This window comes from Garra rufa, chromosome 16 (genome assembly GCF_049309525.1).
Source record: "Garra rufa chromosome 16, GarRuf1.0, whole genome shotgun sequence".
Lineage (NCBI taxonomy): Eukaryota > Metazoa > Chordata > Actinopteri > Cypriniformes > Cyprinidae > Garra > Garra rufa.
Window position 1 is genome coordinate 10553788 of NC_133376.1, and position 19224 is coordinate 10573011.

Below are 19224 nucleotides of genomic sequence, written 5' to 3' on the forward strand. Positions count from 1 at the left end.
ATACCTGGTGTACACAAACACACACACACACACATATGTTGCTTTTTATGTTTTTGGGGACTCTTCATAGGCGTAATGGTTTTTAAATACTGTATTTTCTATGCCCTTACCACAATCCTACACCTAAACCCTAACCCTCATGCAAACTTTCTGCATTTTTACATATTTAATAAAACATTTGTTTACTTTTTAAAGCTACTTTAATTATAAGGACTCTTGAAATGTTCTCATAAAAAACATTTATCTTGTTATACCAGTGTAATACCCATGTCATTAGACACATATAGTATGTGTCCTTTATTTAAGTCTACTGTTTTTTCTTTAGCATTTGAATCAGATGCTAATTTTAACAATAAAAAAAACTGATTTAATTTTATTATTTATTGATATTTTCCCCTCATTATTATGATATCAGCTATGTAACCATAAATGTTTTTATATATATGTGACCCTGGACCACAAAACCAGTCTTAAGTAGCACAGGTATATTTGTAGCAATAGCCAAAAAATACATTGTACATACATACACTGTCAAAATTATCTGTTTTTCTTTTATGCCAAAAATCATTAGAATATTAAATAAAGATCATTTTCAATGAAGATATTTTGTAAATTTCCTACCGTAAATATGTATCAAAACTTAATTTTTGATTAGTAATATGCGTTGCTAAGAACTTCATTTGGACAACTTAATTTTCTTAATATTTAGTTTTTTGCACCCTCAGATTGCAAATTTTTATATAGTTGTATCTCGGCCAAATATTGTCCTATCCTAACAAACCATACATTAGTGGAAAGCTTATGTATTGTTGTATAAATCAAAATTTCAACAAATTGACCCTTATGACTGGTTTTGTGGTCCAGGGTCGCTTATATAAACACACAGTAAATCATCTTCATGTGTGTCTGTGTTTGTCCTCTAGGTGGCAGTAAACAACTGTCAGAGACTCACTAAGGGAATTCGTAACTTTTAACATTACCACAGACAGTCACTTCCCAGTCATTCTCCAGACTGACACTGAAATCTAATTAAACTTTTCCCAGTTTAATTATATTAATTTTATAATTTACCTAATTATAAAAGTTTGGAATCAGTCAGATTTGTAATGTTTTTAAAGAAGACATTTCTGCTCATCAAGGCTGTGTTTATTTATTTAACAATACAGAAAAAACAGTCATATTGTGAAATATTATTGCAATTTAAAATAGTTGTTTTATATTTTAATATACTTTAAAATATAATTTATTCCTATGATGTAAAGCTGAATTTTCAGCAGTGATAGTAAAGCCTTACATTGTTAGAAAAGATTTCTATATTGAATAAGTGCTGTTCTTTTAAACTTTTTGTTCATTAAAGAATCCTGAAACAAGTATCACATGTTCAGAAAAAAAATATTAAGCAGCTGTTTCAAACATTGATAATAAATCAGCATATTAAAATGATTTCTAAAAGATTATGTGACAATTAAGACTGGAGTAATGATGCTGAAAATTCAGCTTTGGATCACAGAAAGAAATTATATTTTAAAGTATATTAAAATATAAAACTGTTATTTTAAATTGCAAAATTTCATAATATTACTTTTTTAATGTTGAATTTTAAAATAAATAATTAAAATTCCATTTAAATTGACCTTACTTTATAACCAATGGATTCTGGAGAAAGCAATATTATGGCAATATCATATTTTAGTCAGAGGCGATGCTTGAAGTTAAAAACATCTTAATGATGGATTTGTTTCTTACAAACAAGTAGCTTTTGGCTTCACAAGACGTTAACTGACGGATTGGAGTGATGTGGATTACTTGTGCATTTTTGTGATGTTTTTATCAGCTGTTTGGACTCTCATTCTGACGGCACCCATTCACTGCAGAATGAAGAAACAAACTCATCTACATCTTGGATGGCCAAGAGGACATTTTTAGCAAATGTTCATTTTTATTTTTAGGTGAACTATTCCTTTAAGCTGCGCTGTGTCAAACGTTCTCCCATGCATGTCATTTCTCATTCTCTCTCTCTCATACACATTCTCCCTCTCGTCCACTTAAATAAGCATTCTCAAGTGTACAAACTCGCACAAAGTTGATCCTTGAGCAGCGTTTGGGATCTCTGGTCATCTCTCCTCCTCCATTTCCTGTCTCAGATGAGAGTCTGAGCTCATAAGTCATATTTGAAAAGGTCCAGCCTTACATCCTCAGAGCGACCCGAACCTCTGACCTGCAAACTGCAAAAACTCAAACTATTTGCGTAGTAAGACAAGGAAACAAAAATGATTTTATTAATTAGATCTTGTTTATTCTAGATATCTTTCAATTGCATGGATGTGTAAATATGTTTGCATATATAATGACTAATTCCTAATTATACCAAAGTTTAGTTTATACAATATACAAATACTGTACACACAATATCTATGTTAACTTACAGTGTTGAACAGAAACTCGTCTCATTTCCTAAACAAAAATAAACAGCTCTTGAGATGTATTTACTGGAAAAAAAAGTGATTCCACCCTCAGTAAAAAAATAAAAAATCCCCGTAGTTCACCAGATGTTTATCTTAAAATAGATAAAAAATAAGATTATAAAAGCAGAAATGAGGTTTTATTGTTAGTTTTGCCCTTTCTGGGCCAGATATAGTTTCACACTCAGCATTTCTCAGACATCTGTTAGTGCGATCCAAACCACAGCGCTTAAAGCGGGACGTGTGGCGCTGCAGTTATCCGTCGTACAACTGGATATTTCCCTCTATGAAATCATATTTAACAGTTTATTAATCTCAATAGGGAATAATTTCTGTTCAGATCACATTTCATCCTCACTCATGAGGAAATCTTCCATCCTTTTTTAAAGAGGAAAAATATCTACTGCAGTTTGAAAGTTATAGCCTACTTCTTTTAGTTGTCATAAAAAAGCAAAACAAAACTTTAGATTATATTAAACTTTAAACATGCAACATGCACATATTATGTCACTTTATCCACCTTTTTTTCGTAAAAGTGTGAGCGACCATTTGTAAATTTTGTTGGGTCTGGCTTCCGGTCTCATACGCATCTAGCTAGTTTTAGCTGTACAAAACAGATTGTTTTGCTGCTTAATATTGCAAATTGGTTTGTCTTAGCATGTTATTTTCATGCTTAGTCTCTAAATCAAGCTGTCTAGTGCCACCATAAAGTCGAATGAACACCAAATTTAAAAAATCGTAAGGTAGTTTTTTTATTACTTTTAATAGTTTGAAAAAAGAACTACTTTTTCGAACTCCTCCTATGGTTTGTCTAATTTTCACCAAAATTGGCTCAGATCATCTTCAAACCATGCTGGCAAAATGTTATAGAATTCAAGTTGATTAGTCAAAACACGTGAACGAATTCGATGAAGAGCACACAAAAATGGATGTGAGGCTATATCTCCAAAACGGTTTGCCGTATTGAGACCAAACCTGGTGTGTGTTAAACCTGAGGCTACCTGCACAGTTTCGGAGCAAAATAAAAATCACAAAACTGGTCTCTTTAGATTTGGAGGAGCATGTCGAGTCGAACCATACACAATTTTCTCATGTCAGCCATTTTGGGTGTCGGCCATTTTGAATTTTGTTATAAAATGCTATATTTTATGAACACATTGCTGTATCAATACGAAATTCGCTTCGACATCTTAACAAGTAAAAGTTAAGGTACAAAAATGCTAATAACTTTTGAAGGTATTAGCATATTGTAATGTATATTCTCAATAAATTCTTTGGGTCATGCTGAGAACATAGGTACCAATTTTGCCATAGTCGTCTGAACGTCCTGTCCACTATTTTGATTTATGTTGAAAACCTACTTTTTCAAACTCCTCCTAGACCGTTGGTCCAATTTTCATTAAATTTGGCTCAGATCATCTTTAAACCATGCTGGCAAAAGTCTATGGATTACGTGTTGATATATGAAACGGTTATCATTTAACACAAACGAATTTGCTGGAAAAATGCAAACTGTGTCTGAGGCAGTATCTCTGTAAAGCTCTGACATATTGACACCAAACGTTGTATGTAACAGCACCACCTGTTGGTCAAGTAATAAACTATTCATTAACCATTAATAATGAAATTTCCAAAAATGCCAATAACTTTTGATTGCATTAGCCTACTGTAATTATACTGGTCTCAAAATAGTCTTTGCATAATGCTGAGAAAGAAAGAATTTTGACATAGTCGGTCAATTTCCTGTCCGCCATTTTGATTTATGTTGAAAACATTTTTCGAACTCGTCCTAGAACATTCTTCTGATTTTCACCAAAATCTTCAGACTGTACTTACAAAGAGTTTTGTACAATAAACATTTGTGTAATAGAAATGTACATTTTTGTGTTGCTGTCTATGTAGAGTGTTCCTAATCTAATGGTCAAAGACAGCTGCCTATGTAGACAGCAAAATCAACACTAGTTTGTGTGTGTTAATGAGCTGTTTTTGAGCTGAGTGTGTTGCGGGGACATTCCAAGTTTTAGAGACTTTTTAAAGGAAGCACCTCCTCCTCCCAAATCCCAAAGGACTCACACACACATTTACTGACAGCAGCCCGACCAATTAGTTCCTTCAGTGGTTCTTTATGAGACGGAGCGCAGATAAAGCGAGCTGTGAGAGAATACAAAAGCTCCGAGAGCCACATGCTCCGCTGCTTCTGTTTACTGTCCTCATCTCACTCTGACTAATGAGAGCAGTAACTGATGACGAACCACAGAATCTGACCTGAGATCAGCTCGCAGACGTTTAACCGAACAGACGAAACGAGTCATTGCCGCAGGAGAGCTGATCCCGGGTCAGCGGTTATGTTTGACGTATGTAAGAATCACTGTTTTGGACAAAACTGCTGTCATACAGTCATTTTACACTCATATTATGGACATCAAAACGTGTTTTATGTTAATTTCGACAGCGGTGTTTTTCACAGAAAAAAAAAAAAAAAACAGTTTTGAATGACAAAAACTATGACAAAAAATGTGAATTCGGTCCGGGTTTCTATGCGCTGCTTTTTGACTAAATCACTTCACACATAAATGTCTGCTTGAAAGAATGAAGAACGTTGTATGTAAGATGTAGCCTAATAAAAATGCATATATATTTATGAGAAGTGGGTTCTTTACATTTTAATATAGGCCCTACGCTTCACGATGCCATAGAAGAACGTTTTTTGTCTAAATGGTTCCATAAAAAAACCTTTCACATCTGAAGAACCTTTCTGTTTCACACATGGCTTTTTTGTGGTGAAACAAGGTTCTTCAGATTCTAAAAAGGTAAGAAAGAGATGGTTCTTTAAAAAACCTTTGACTGAATGGTTCTTTGTGGAACCAAAAATGGTTCTTCTATGGCACCACTGTGAAGAACCTTTTAAAGCACCTTTATTTTTAAGTGTGTACACTCTTAAAAATAAAGGTGCTTCATGCCATAGAGGAACCATTTTTGTCTAAATGGTTCTATAAAGAACCTTTTACATCTGAAGAACCTTTCTATTTCAGAAAAGGTTCTTTGTGGTGAAAGAAGATTCTTCAGATTATAAAAAAATCAGATTATTAAAGAGATGGTTCTATAAAGAACCTTTGACTGAGTGGTTCTTTATGGAACCAAAAATGGTTCTTCTATGGCATTGCATGAAGAACCTTTTAAAGCACCTTTATTTTTAAGAATGTAAGCTAATAAAGAGACGTTATATGTCTTTTAAATATATTTCCTGTCTCTTTTGTCTGATACTTTTTATCTCTTACTCAGCTTGTTGGACTGAAGAAAAGTCAAATGAATGTCCAGTCAGTGGGTCACAAACATATAAACGCATACTGTATGTTTGTGTGTGTGTTGAGAAGTGCTGCATGTGTGATGCACATGTTTGCGTGTAGTTTCTGATGTATATGCATATGTTTGTGTGTGTGGGACGTGCTGTCAGACACACGAGGATGAATGTCTAATGTTACCGTATCTGGGTCCATCTGCATTCTCTGCTTGTGTGTGGTCAGAGAGTTTAATCAAACTGATCTCATAACAGTCTCGTTCTCATTGTTTGTAATTAGAGGATGTTTGCTGAACGGGGCAGATGAGATTTTTAGGCCCTTCACATGGATGGAAACATAGGCCTACAGCAAATGTTTCACAGAAGATCCTGCGCTGTTTTGACGTCTCTTTGAAACTGTTATTTTTTTGATTCAGCTAAATAAGCTAACAGACAGATTTTAATTAGTGCTTTGAATGGTTTGTTCCTTCCTGAAACAAAACAATATTTATGAGCATGACAAACTTTTTTAATAAAAACATGACTTGCTTTTATTAGTTTTATTCCAATTTATTGCGTTTCAGACTCGGCCGCTGAACCAAATTAGGATATGTCTTTGTTGCAGCTGGATTTTCAGTCAGTTTCCTTGAAATTAATGCTGCATGTCAGATTAAAATGAACTTGCATTTGTCTGATAGAAGAGTTTAAATTAAAGTTTTAACTGAACTATATCAGAAATAAATCAAAGCTACATTACATTAAGCAATAAATTCTATGTAGACCTATCTAACATCCAGTGGTGTGGAGTTTACTTATTTATGTCCTTTTTTTTTTTTTTTTTTTTTTTTTCATTGTGATTGATCATGCAGCATGTAATGGGTCATATCCAGAGCTGGAAATGTGAATTTCAAGGGAATTTCCATTTGTTATCCTCATAATAATCTCCAAAGGTCATGGACATTTCATACATTGAATAATAGGATTTTCTGCATCTGTCGTTAAAAAAAAAAAAATTATATATATATATAGGCCTATATATATATATATATATATATATATATATATATATATATGCACCTGTGTTTAATGATTAGTTAAAAGTCTGTCTCTGTTTTCAGTTCACTGTCGGTCCTTATTGTTGTATACGTGTGTGAGGTATACGTCTATTGAAGATTAATATTAAATTTCGTGTTTGTTAGAATCTTGTCTATTGTCTCGTCTCGTTCAGCACGAATCATAACACTCATGGACACCTATTTTATTTTAAAAGATGAAAAAAATCTAGCTCCTAAGATTTAAACCAAAAGATTCGTTATACACGCTCATGGACACCGATTTTAATCAAATGATTCAAAAATCTAGCTTTGAAGATTTGAACCAAACGATTTATTATACGCGCTCATAGACTTTGAATCAAAAGATAAAAAATATAGCTCATTCGATTTGAATTAACACCGATTTGAATCAAAAGAAGAAAATTCTCCAAAGATTTTAACCAAAATATTCATTATACGCGCTCATGGACACCGGTTTGAATCAAAAGATTCAAAAATCTAGCTCCGAAGATTTTAATAAAAAGATCGTTACACGCTCATGGACACCGATTTGAATCAAAAGATTTAAAAACGAAGATTTGAACCAAAATATTCGTTATACATGGTCATGGAACGAATCAAAAGATGAAAAATCTAGCTCCGAAGATTTGAACCAAAAGATTCATTATACGCGCTCATGGACACCGATTTGAATCAAAAATATTCAATTCAAAAATATAGCCCCTAATTCGAATCAAAAGATTCGTTGTACATGCTCATGCCTACGCGCTGCAAAGATTCGTTTCGAATTAAACGATTCGAAAAGTTGTCGAAACTTCGTGAAGCAGTGTTCATGAACGTGACATGGGATTATTTGCGTGTCAAGGAACAGCTGAATGACCTCTTTGCTTTAGGTTGAGTTGTATTTGCTGCCATTAAGCAAATTATTCTTATTAAACGACATCAGCAGGTGAAGCGCAGGATGAATGCCATAGTTCACAGTCACTCGACAATCGCTTTGAGAGTTTGAAAGTAGCCTCCTGCGCACTTTAACTAGCATTTGTAGGTTAAACGCTTGGAGTTTCTTAAATTTTAATTTTTTAAAGTTTTCTAAGTAATTAATTTCATTTCATCTAGCCATGTGCGAAAATGATCAAAACACGTCATCAAAATCCACATCAGCCTTCATGCGAATGCCGCCAGTTTATGCGCATATCAGGACTTTCTTAATTTCTTAAATGCAAATAAAATAAAATCATAAAAATGTCTGGATGGAAACCCAGCGGTAGGCCAGTATCTGCAGGACTGAGCAGCCGTGAGTGCCCTAAATCTTGATTTGGATTTGAGATGTCAGACAGAAGAACTGGGACAGTGACAGTGGATATTTTCCATCCAGAGGCGAAGATGAGCAACAGAGGAAACTGACAGTTTAAAGGAAAACCAGATGTTTAGAGACCATTTAAACAAGCTAAAGCAACATTTCCACTTAGAAATGGGAGCAGCTGTCATTTACTATATATATCGTTTATTTTAACTACTATATGTGCCTCTTTTATGTGGTTTTAAAGCTGCTTGTGGTCAACATTGTCAGGTATTTATAAAAACATTTGATAAATCAGGCAATATCAGGTAATCTTCGTCCTGATGGTCCTTGTTCCATATTTCACCTGGTATGATTCAACAAGTCTACACAGACTCTGGTAAGTTATTCATATTTTATGTTAATTATTATTAATTATTACTGTTACTATTATCATATTCATCATTAAAAGTAAGTATGCATTTGTTTTCTATGTTAACTTTGGCACACAAATTAAAGAATTTATTGGCACTTTTAAATAATTCCTGATGCATTTAAAAAATGTCATAAAGTAATCATATTTTGCATTTCTCAAGCCTAAACTGGAAAAAAAAAATCCCTAATCCCAGGAATGTACAATAACAAACTGTCTGTGACAAGCCAACATTGTAGTTCTTTGGCACAGAACCTTTTATTCCTGCACTTTTATTCGTTGAGCTCCTGTGTGTCTGTTCAAGGCCTCTAATGAGTCTCTGTTGATCAGGACATTTTGTGTTCACTCACACAATTACAGAGCGAATGCCAACAACTTCTCTCTCTCTCTCTCTCTCTCTCTCTCTCTCTCTCTCTCTCTCCCCCTGTAATAAAGAGAAAAGGTCTTACTCAGCTGTTGGACGTTGTTATGAATTTGCAAGCTACTCCTCTTGCTGCCTGGGAGAAAGAGAGAGACAGAGTGCCAAGATTGAAAACAGACCCTCGTACTCTGTGAGTATATGTGTATGTGTGAGCTCTCAGCACCATACGCCGCTATTGACACACCTTCCCTTCACCAAAACCGCACTTTATTCCAATGCATTTTCCATTTCTTCGCTTTGGCTCGAGCACTCCAATGCCCTGAAAACAACTTTCTCTCCTCTTTTTGTTTCTCCTTCTTTTCTTCTCTTCAGCTGGGCGCTTTATTGTGAGAGTTGCCAAAGTCCTCCTCATTTCCCTGCGGCTTGTGTTTTCAACGAAACAGAAACCGGCGACTGTTGCTGAGGAGTTCTGGCTGGGCTTGTGTTGTTGTGTGTTTCTTCAGATCTAGCGAACCTCTGGAAGACAGACGCCGCTGCCTTCAGCCTCGTTCTCAAGAGTTCTCCACACGGTACGGCTGCTTTTGTTTTTAAGAAACTATCAATGGTCTTTTATAGCTCAGCAACTGCTGTTCAAAAGTTTGGGGTCGGTAAGGACACATTAAGTTGAACAAAAGTTACAGTAAAGACGTTTATAATGTTCTAAAAGGTTTCTTTTTAAATTTCTATTCATCAAAGTGTAAAAAGTGTCAGTTTCCACAAAAATATGAAGCACCACAACTGTTTTCACCATTGATAATAATCAGAAATGTTTCTTGAGTAACAAATCAGCATATTAGACTGATTTCTGAAGGATCATGTGACACTGAAGACTGGAATAATGATGCTAAAAATACAGCAATTTTAACCTATATTCACAAAACATTTATTTTAAATTGTAATAATATTTTAAAATGTTATTGTATTTTTAATTACATAAATGCAGGCTTGGTTAGCAGAAGAGACCTCTTTAAAAAAAAAAAAAACATTAAAAACCTTACTGATCCCAAACTGATTGTATTTTCAGTTACCCATTTATATAAAGTGAAAAATGTAGATGCTTCTGCTAAAATGAGTCACTAGTCATCCAGTTAAAATATAGAGCAGTAAAGTGAATGTCAAGAGCAGCTCAGGTCATTTGATGAGAAAAGTCTGAGTTCCTGTTGACTTTTGATTGCAGACTGCAAATCTGAGCACAGTTTGAGACATTGTTGAGATTCCTCTGAAACCCTAGAAGAGACACATGTGAGATTATCAGGGTCTTTTTCTCAGGAGAAACAGGAGACATCTATATAAGCTTGTTTCCGGCAAGAGAGAGAGAGAGAGAGAAAAGTAATTGTCACTTTTTTCTCTCAAAGTTCTGGGGAAAAAGTCAGATTCAAATTTGCAATTAACTTTATTCTGTGAAAAAACACAATTGTGAGATGTAAACTCAGAATTTGGAAAAAAAAAAATCTGAATTGCAAGATATAAACAAAATTGTGACATGTAAACAAAATTAAGAGATATAAGCACAGAACTGTGAGAAAAACTCAGAATTGCTAGATATAAGTGTAGAACTGTAAGACAAACAAAAAAAGTGCAAGAATTGTGAAATATAAACCAAATTGCAAGATGTAAACACAAAATTGCGAGATGTAAGCACAGAATTGGAAGACAGAAACTTAGAATTGTGAGATATAAACACAACATTTTCAGATATAAACTCTCAAGGTCTTTTTCTCAGGAGAAACAGAAGACATTAATATAAGCTTGTTTCCGCCAAGAGATAAAGAAAAAAAATATTTGACCCTTTTTCTCTCACAATTCAGATACAAATTCACAATTACCTTTTTTATTAATTTTTTTTTATTCTGTGAGATTTGAAGAAAAGAGAGAAGAGAAAATAATCTGAATTGCAAGATATAAACTTAGAATTGCGATATATAAAACAAAATTGTGAGATATAAACTCAAAATTGTGAGATATAAACACAAAATTGCGAGATATAAAACTAAAATTGCGAGATATAAAACTAAAATTGCGATATACAAACAAAACTGAGATATAAACAAAATTGCGAGATATGAGCAAAATTGTACAATGTAAGCGCAGAACTGCAAGATATAAATGCAGAATTGCAGGACAGAAACTTAGAATTTGTAGATGTAAACACAAAATTGTGAGATATAAACACAGAATTGCGAGATAGAAACAAAATTGTGACATAAATGTCATTGCAAGACAAAACTGCAAGATGTAAACAAAACTGAGATATATATACACAAAATTTTGAGGTATAAACAAAATTGCGAGATATAAACAAAATTGTGAGATGTAAACACGAAATTGTCAGAAATAAACACAAAATTGAAAGATATAAATATATGATATAATATATAATATGATATAAATGCAGAACTGCAAGACAGAAACTTAGAATTTGTAGATTTAAACAAAATTGAGAGATATAAACAAAGATGTGACATATAAACAGAATCGCAAGACATAAACCCAAAACTGCAAGATACAAACACAGAATTGCGAGATATAAACACACACTTGCGAAATCTAAACACAAAATTGTGAGATATAAACAGAATTGTGAGATATAAACTCAGAATTGCAAGATAGAAGCACAGAACTGCGAGACATAAATGCAGAACTGGAAGACAGACACTTCGAATTTGCAGATGTAAACAAAGAATTGCGAGATAAACACAAAATTGTGAAATATAAATGCAAAATTGCGAGATATAAACTTAAATTGAGATATATAAAATATGGTGATATAAACTTAAAATTGTGGGATATAAACAAAATGGCAAGATATAAACATCAAATTGAGATATATAAACAAAATTGTGAGATGTAAACAAAATTGTGAGATATGAACTCAGAATTGCGAGATATAAGTGCAGAACTACAAGATATAAATGCAGAATTGCAAGACAGAAACTTAGAATTTGTACATATAAAAACACAAAATTGTGAGATATAAACACAGAATTGTGAAATATAAACAAAATTGTGACAAACAGAATTGCAAGACATAAACACAACTGCAAGATATAAACACAAAATTGTGAGATATGAACAAAATCGCAAGATATAAGCACAGAACTGCAAGATATAAATTCAGAATTGCAAGACAAAATTGCGAGATATAATCTCAATATTGCAAGATAGAAGCACAGACATACGAGACAAACTCAGAATTGCGAGACAAACAGAATTTGCAGATATAAACAAAGAATTGCAAGATAAACACAAAATTGTGAAATATAAACTCAGAATTGTTACTTTCTGGGAAAAAAAGTCTAAATTGTGAGATAAAAAAGTCGCAATTACCTTTTTAATTTTTTATTCTGTGGCAAAAAAAGAAAAAGAAAGAAATTCAGAAAACTGAGAAATCGTGAGAAAAAAAATCTGGATTTTGAGATAAAAATGGTTACATTTGAAAAGATTTTATTTTAATTTTAGTTTTGATTTTATTTATTTAAATTTGATTTAATTTCATATTAGCAAAAATGAAAGTCTCATTTTGCAGAAATAATTGAGACATTAAAGAGATCTGATCTGTGATTTTTTTTCCTTCTTTGTTTCGTGTTTATATGTGGATGTAACTGTGCTGGGTTTAGTCTGTGCTACCTTCATAGGGATGTTGGTTAGAGTGAGTGAGTGAGTGAGTGAATGAACCCTGCTGTGGTCGTTTGACTAAATAAACAGATCTGCTGCCCAACCTCCTCTCCATGTCTCTCTCCGTCTGAGACCCTGGAGACCAGAGCTTTAGCTCCATCCCTCCCTCCAGCAGCTGTATGAGCGACCGCTACAAAACCAGAGATCTCAGACAGAGAGAGAGAGAGAGAGAGACGAGAAGTTAGCAAGAACGCAGGCTTTTTCCTAGACATGCTTTTGCTCTGACGTCCAGGCGTCTGCTGAAGGTAAGAGACGTGATCGGATTCGATTGCACAGCTTTCAGTCCTGTCTGCCCTCCTGGAAGTCTTGAGTGTTTTACTGCATGAGGTTTTGGAAAAATGATGCTTTAAATATCTTGGCGAACGAATGGCTAGGACAAACAGTGAAAAACTAAGTAGCTGAAATGCGACTTTTTCCAGACGTTGGATGCTTGCGATCTTAGACTGAACTTTGGAGAACTTCACCTCATTTCAATCCCTCTTCCATCGTCTATTAGATAGTTCTTGCACGTTCTGTCACTAGGATGCTTGTTTTTATCCAGATGTTAGCAATGATAGACAGCTATTAGAGGTTTTGTGGCATTTATCTCATGTGAGAGATGGATCTCCTTTCTGTGAGGTTTTGTTTAGAAAGGGCCACTTTCTGCTGTTTGTTTGTGTGGCGTCTGAACGAGAGTTCGCTGAATTGAGCGAGAGCAAACGAGTCTGTGATTTACAGTCTGTGTTTGAACACCTTTACACACGGTTGAGATTGTTGTGGTGTTTGTTTTCTCGTTTGGCGGGACGTGTGTGTTGCGTCTCCTGTCATTGAAACTCTCTCTGTGTTTTGTCAGCACTCGTCGCGTTTAAAGGCCGACAACATTCCAGAATCCAGTTGTTTATGTTTGTGACTTTTATTATCCGCTGCTTACAAACATAGTGATAAAAGCGTAAAGCAAATGTCACATAGTTTAGGTCACTATGACAAGCCTTTGTCCCCAAATAAGCTCTAAAAGATGCACAGGAAGAAAAAAAAAAAAAAAAAAAAAAAAAAAAAAAAAAATATATATATATATATATATATATATATATATATATATATATATAAATATATACACATTTGGTTTGTTTAATTATATATAAAATACATAAATACATAATCTTTATTATATATTATAATTATATTTCTATTTTAATTATCTCCCGTAAAATATCATTATTTTATGTACTATGCAACATACTACATTTGTAAAAGTATATTATACATTTTATGCTATTTATTATAACAAATATATACAGTATATATAGAGAGAGTAGTATGATGCATAATACATGAAGTAATTATATATTTATGTATTTATATATATAAATATATATTATATAAAAGCATTTCTGGTATACTACTACATTGTATACTGTAGAAAATAATGATATGATATTTATTATAACATTTGTAAATGTCTGATATAAAATAATATATTTATGTATTTTTATATATAAATATAGAAAAACAAAAATAAATAATTTATGTCTGAATATATATATATATATATATATATATATATATATATATAATTTATGATATTTGTGATATGATATTTATTATAACATACTAAATATAATTATTATTAAAAATACAAAAACAAAAAATGTATGTCTAAATATAACATAGAAATATATATTTATATATTAATACACAATATAAATCTATATTTTATAAACAAAAAATATTGGTATACTGCTACATTGTATACTTTATAAAATAATGATATGATATATTTTATTATATTTATTATAACACATTTATAAATATCTAATATAAACTTATATATTTACATATTTTATATATATAAATATAAAAATAAATAATTAAATAATTTATGTGTAAATATAAAATATAAATATATATTATAAAATAATATACTATATATATATATATATATATATATATTGTGTATATATATATATATATATATATATATATATATACTGCCCTCCAAAGGCAAATTGCAGTCACTATGCCAACACTGAAACTGAGAAAAATGGTTTAAAGTTTTTACACCAGCTAGACAAATATGTTGAAACTCTCGTTTCTCTGAAACGGGACACAATTTAAAGGATAACTATTGCCAAAATGCAACCTGGGCTGTTTTTTTTTTTTTTTACTGTAAACGAGACAAACTTATATCTAAAAGCATAATTACGACAAACGAGCCGTTTTTGAGATTGACCGTGATTTCGTTTTGTTGTCAATGGCCGGTGAATGGGAGTACTAGGGGCATAACTTTCAGCGTATCAAAATCGATATTTTTACAACACGAAGGCTCGACACACCATGACACTTTTTACTAAAAAGAAAGGTTTTGAACAACTCACTTACACTGTTTGGGTTTCTGCTCGCGGCCGTCTTGCCAGTCAAGAAGTGTCGATCTCCGAATGCGAATGAATGGACTCCATAGGACGAAATATTAGGCTTATATGAGGCTCTTTTTACAACTAGAAGGTTAATATTGTTTTTCACTTGCGACAAAACAACGAATTAGCCGTGCATTTATATGGAAATATGCTTTAGGAGCTATCCATCCTCGCATTCGGAGATCGACACTTCTTGACTGGCAAGACGGCTGTGAGCGGAAACTCAAACAGTGAAAGTGAGTTGTTCAAAACCTTTCTTTTTAGTAAACTCTGTGTACACAAACAGTGTTCTCAATGCTGGAGTTCATGTGTAGAGACCCAGGCGATACTTCGAGCAAAGTGTCATGGTGTGTCGAGCCTTCTTAGTGTTGCGCTCAAATGTATGCCCCTAGTACTCCCATTCACCGGCCACTGACCACAAAACGAAATCACGGTCAATCTCAAAAACGGCTCGTTTGTCGTAATTATGCTTTTAGATAGAAGTTTGTCTCGTTTACAGGAAAAAAAAAACAGCCCAGGTTTCCTTTTGGCAATAGTTATCCTTTAACCAGAAGACTTTGCCACAAGATAAAATGGTTGTCACAAAATTAATTTTTGACCAATTTTGACCAAATGTGTAGTTACTGCGCTTTGCCTTTGGAGGGCAGTATATATATATATATATATATATATATATGTATATATAATTTAAAAAAATATCGGTATACCACTACATTGTTTACTGTATAAAATGATGATATTTATTATAACATTTCTAATATCTAATATAAAATGTTATATTTATGTATGTGTATGTATATATATATATATATATATATATATATATATATATATATATATATATTATATTTACATTTTTGTATAAATAAAAAAATATGATATTTTATCAATTTTATTATAACATACTTATCTAAGTATATATGAGTATGATGGATAAATATAAAAAATAAATAATGTATGTATACATAATTAGAAAAAATATATATATGTACAATAAGCACAATGTTTACAAAAATCTATTTTGAAGATGTATTTTGCATTGCAACCCAAACATTAGTAGTATTCAGAGCTGCTGTAGTTCACTTGGCAAGATGCTTTTTCTGAAGTAGGACTTTGTATATCTATTTCAATCGGTCCAGGCTGTAAGTCACACAGATGTTCAGCAGCTGATCTCCGTTCCTTTCGTATGAATGTGCCGGTACAGAAAGTCCCGTTACTCATGCGTTTCTCATTCAGCTCATAGTTGTATCATGAGGAGTTTCTGTGCCGTTCTTCTATCTAGAACATGCTGTTATTAAGAGTGAGTAAGTGAGTAAGAGTATGTGAGTAAGACGTGAGCGATATCTGCGATGGGACTGTCAGGAGTGAAATCAAGGGTTCTCGTTGGGACGGACAGAGCCACTGCTGCGTCACCAGCTGTTTCCTGACCCCCTCATCTGGGCCGCATACCAGTCCCATGAAAAATGTGCTCCCCATTAGCAGCGGATGAGTGCAGCTCAGGAACAGGGTCAGGCAGAACCGCAGAGATCCCGCGTGTCCACGTCATTACAAACACACAAAACACTTACAGAAAGGACCACTTTGAACATTTGGTTTCTTAAAGCTGCCTTGTGTGTATGTCAAATCAGCTTTTTTGTTTAATTGAAAGAGACAGTACAGAATAACATTACTGTGCAATTTATGTTATAGCATTTGTCACTGGTGTTATTAAGAACCTAAGAAATATAACCAACATATCGACTAAAATGTAAAGCAATGTTTCAAAAAGTATATACTCATGTGAAAATTTATAAAAAAAAAAAAAAAAAAAAATATATATATATATATATATATATATATATATATATATATATGATTTATTCACATTGAGTTCAGTTCAGTTTAAATTTATTTTAGATTGTATTTATTTATTTATTTAAAAATGTATTTAATTTATTTGTTGTTTTATTGAAAATTGTTTTTAAAAAATACATTTTGTATAAAATAATGTATAAAAATGTATTTAAAATACATTTTACATAAATACATTTTTAAATAATTTATTTGTTAAATTCACATTAGTTCTTCAAATGTACTTCACTGTATTTGCAAAACACAATAATGCAAAGTTTATTTAACTTATATTTATATATTTTTATTTAAAATGTATTTAAAAATACATTTAACATAAATACATTTTTAATTAATTTATTTGTTAAATTCACTTTAGTTTTTTTTAATTTTACACTTCATTTTGTTGTATTTGTAAAACACAATAATGCAGTTTAATTAATTAAAATTTTATTTATTTAAAAATACATTTTACATAAATACATTTAGTTAAATTTAAATAAATAAATAAATAAAAAATACTACATTTAATTTTTTTATAAAACACAATAATACAAAGTTTAATTAATTACATTTTTGTATTTATTCAAAAATACATTTTACATAAATTCATTTTGTTAAATTCAATTTAGTTCAGTTTAATTCTGAATTTTGAAGTTTTAATAAATTTTAATTTTCTTTTTTTCTTTAAAAAAATACATTTAACATAAATACATTTTTAAATAATTTATTTGTTAAATTCACATTAGTTGGCAATAAAGTAAAAAAAAACCCTATTTAATTTTTGGTTTTAATACATTTTATTTATCTAGGTTTTTTTTCCTGGTTAGGCTGCTAAAAATAACGCAATTAAAAATAATTTTTAAGTAATATTTTTAACTGGCTCTGTGCTTGTACTCCACACAATGACAATAATATAAATCATTTATTGGTAATCATTATGATGATTTGGGAAAAAGGCCAATATAATTTATCCTAAAAACAATGGTTTTATAGTTTTACTTCAATTTTATTTCTTTGCAAATGGTACAAAATTTAAAACATTATTATTGTGTCATGTCGTAAACTCTATGGTATTTCTGTTCGTTTGAGACATTTTATCCAAAGCGACTTGCATTAATTTTATTAGTTCATGCCCACTTTCCCTGGGAATCAAATCCATGACCTTGGCGTTGCTAGTGCTTGAGCTATAGAAAAGCTTGATATTACTATGGTAAATCTTCCGAAAAAACATGATACCATCACAATAAATGGCAAAGAATCATGGTATTACCCAAGCATCAGTCCAAGTCAGATTTCAGTCTCCTTCAGCACTTGTTGAGCAGAAGTTTTTCTTCTTTCATCAGACTGAAGCTCCTTCACTCGTTCACTCAAGTGTGCGTTTAATCGCCTGCATCCTGCGGTTAATGACCGCTAAGATTACAGCGTAACGATGACCAACGACTATTACAAGAATGCAGAAAGAAAGACAGATGATGCTGTCTTCATTAATCTCAATGAGCTGCGTTTCTGCAGTCTCTCTGCGCTCAGGCCAAATCAAACAGAGACACAAGGAGACAGTGTTGGGTTCGACGGAGAAAGCCGGCTCAGGAGACCAAAAAAAATATTATGAGGCCTTCTTTAGATAACTAGCTCTCTTTAGGAAAGTCAGAACACTGTGTGTATATGTGTGTGAGATAGAGAGTTTGCTTTGGCATACATGTGTGCAGGTTTGTGTTGCGTTTTAGTCATTTCACAGTAATGCAAAGCGTATTTGCTTCCAACTTTTCTGATTATAGAGATGAATCTGTCATTGCATGTTTGGGATATGTGTTCGTTCCTCATGGATACAAGGCCTGAAGCCTTAAAGAAGCCTGAAGAATTAGTTCACTTCCAGAGCAAAAATTTACAGATAATTTACTCACCGCTTTGCCATCTAAGATGCTCATGTCTTTCTTTCTTCAGTCGTAAAAAATTTATGTTTCTTGAGGAAAACATTTCAGGAATTATCTCCATTTAGTGGACTTCTATGGTGCCCCCAAGTTTGAACTTCCAAAATGCAGTTTAAATGCAGCTTTAAAGAGCTCTAAACGATCTTAGCTGAGGAAGAAGGGTCTTATCTAGCGAAACGATCGGTTATTTTCAAAACAAATGGACTATTTATATACAGTTTAACCGCAAAACTGGGTCAATACAATTGGGTATGTCGAAAAACTCCCATCTCGTTTTCTTCTTCAACTTCGAAATCGTCCAACATCGCTGTTTTACCCTCTTTTTTAAGGCTGCTTGATCTTCTTTGCATGTTCACTTTTTAAACTCTGGGTCAGGACTCATGCAGAGATGTAGTGATGTACACTTTTAAAGTTGTGAAAGAAAACAAGATGGGAGTTTTTTGACATACCCTAAGTGTCTTTTACTGGAAAAAAGGGTTCACACAGACA

At 32.4% G+C, this 19224-nt stretch overlaps 1 protein-coding gene across 2 annotated transcripts in view; it reads left to right on the forward strand.

Annotated features, from left to right (window-relative positions):
- The first annotated feature begins 9182 nt into the window (after positions 1 to 9182).
- pdgfrb (platelet-derived growth factor receptor, beta polypeptide) overlaps positions 9183 to 19224 on the forward strand; it is a 117297-nt gene continuing 107255 nt past the window's right edge. Inside the window, exon 1 of one of the 2 annotated variants that reach the window (XM_073819969.1) lies at positions 9183 to 9436. The gene's annotated coding sequence lies outside the window, so the exon portion shown is untranslated. Of the gene's footprint in view, positions 9437 to 12686; positions 12827 to 19224 lie in introns of those variants that run through there. The other variant, XM_073819968.1, reaches the window with a different exon arrangement.